The sequence below is a fragment of the Populus euphratica genome, unplaced genomic scaffold, assembly GCF_000495115.2.
Source record: "Populus euphratica unplaced genomic scaffold, PopEup_1.0 scaffold6725.1, whole genome shotgun sequence".
Taxonomy (NCBI): Eukaryota; Viridiplantae; Streptophyta; class Magnoliopsida; order Malpighiales; family Salicaceae; genus Populus; species Populus euphratica.
In genome coordinates, this window is record NW_011507133.1 from 1 (window position 1) to 1477 (window position 1477).

Genomic DNA, 1477 nt, shown 5'->3' on the forward strand with positions numbered 1-1477 from the left:
AAATGGACCTTCATTTTTCTAGACATGGGCCTAAACAGCACAGACCTGACATGGGTTTGTGACGATGAATGAAGTTTAGTTGCCTCATGTTATCGTGGCCTTGTCTTGAAAGGAGCAGCAAATACGAGTGAACTCCGGCCACTCTGCCCAGAAGACAAGCTGTTGCCAATAGCGGTGGAAATCAATGCCAAAGAAATTCGATGCAGAAAACGTTCACAGTTTCATTAACCTCTGCCTTTCCTTAACTGACCAAGAAACAGGAAAGGTAGCTAAACATAACGGTGAAATTTCTGTATTATTAATGGAACATGCATGAGTTCTTTACTCTCTGCCTTCGGTGATCCTTTTAAACATAAAATTTATTTGTTCATCTGATAACATTCTCATCTGCTATGTGCACTATCTAACAACATCAAAGAATATCCATGAAACATGCACTTGTAACCTAACTTGCTTTAGCTACTTCTTACATAAAACTAACAAGCGTTACACAGATGATGATTAGTGTCCGGCGCCTTTCCCGCTAGGTCCAGAGGAAGCCACCTTATACACCTGCCGCTTTGCTCCAGAAACCTGACCACCACCAGCGTCGTCAACAGACTCTGGATCAACTGAAACTTTCATGTTGGTTGACACAGAACCAAACCCGCGGTCATCGATAGGATCAGTAGTAGCATGGTGATCATCGTTCTCGTTCTTCGTTGCTGATGCAAGAGCTCTAGAATCAACGAGACTTGGGTTTGTAACAAGTAGGATCATGAGCAAGATGAGTACGGTCAAACAGAAGTGTCCCATTGTTTGATATGTTGAAGCTGTTGGGTTATGGTTTTTTGAACTCTAATATTATTAGCAGCTCCACCTATGACAACCCTTGAAATATTCCCTGGAGACCCAAAAAGAGTGGAGCTCCTTTTTTGTCTTTTGGTTGGGGCAAAGAACGGAGCTGAAGGAGTTGATTTGGATTTTCGAATCTCCATTGAACAGGTTACCAACCTTAATTTATACACACAACTCGCATTAAGGGATAGTTTGGGTGGCACAGGACGGAGGGGGCTTTTTCTGAAATGGGACCGTTCAACCAAGAGAACATTTGACTAGAAATTCTCTTCTGTTTGTTTCGAAGCAAATTTCACTTTCACACTTGTGTCTTTCCGTTCCTTTTGTCTCTGAAATTGATTTACCACATTTGGAAACACAGGTGGTGGAAGTTGATTATTCGTTTAGGCCACATCTCCATCTTCCATAGCAATTCATAAAGGTTCTTTACTTTGTAATAAAAAAAAAAAAATCAATTTGATACTTTTTATACCGTGGATGTAAAGGTTCCTTGTTTGCGATAAAAAAAACAATTTAATGTTTTTTAAATCATGTATTTATAAATACATAATTAGTTTGTTGTGGAAGGGAATGTAATTAAATCATATATGATTAAGTTTTGATCCTATAATATTTCATTATTAATTTTTAAAAGTAATTT

General features: G+C 38.6%; 1 long non-coding RNA gene across 1 annotated transcript; it reads left to right on the forward strand.

Annotated features, from left to right (window-relative positions):
- The first annotated feature begins 6 nt into the window (after positions 1-6).
- LOC105120351 (uncharacterized) lies at positions 7-1223 on the forward strand. Its single transcript, XR_841309.1, has 2 exons — positions 7-265; positions 495-1223. It is a non-coding gene; the product is annotated as an uncharacterized LOC105120351 (long non-coding RNA).
- The last annotated feature ends 254 nt before the right edge of the window (positions 1224-1477 follow it).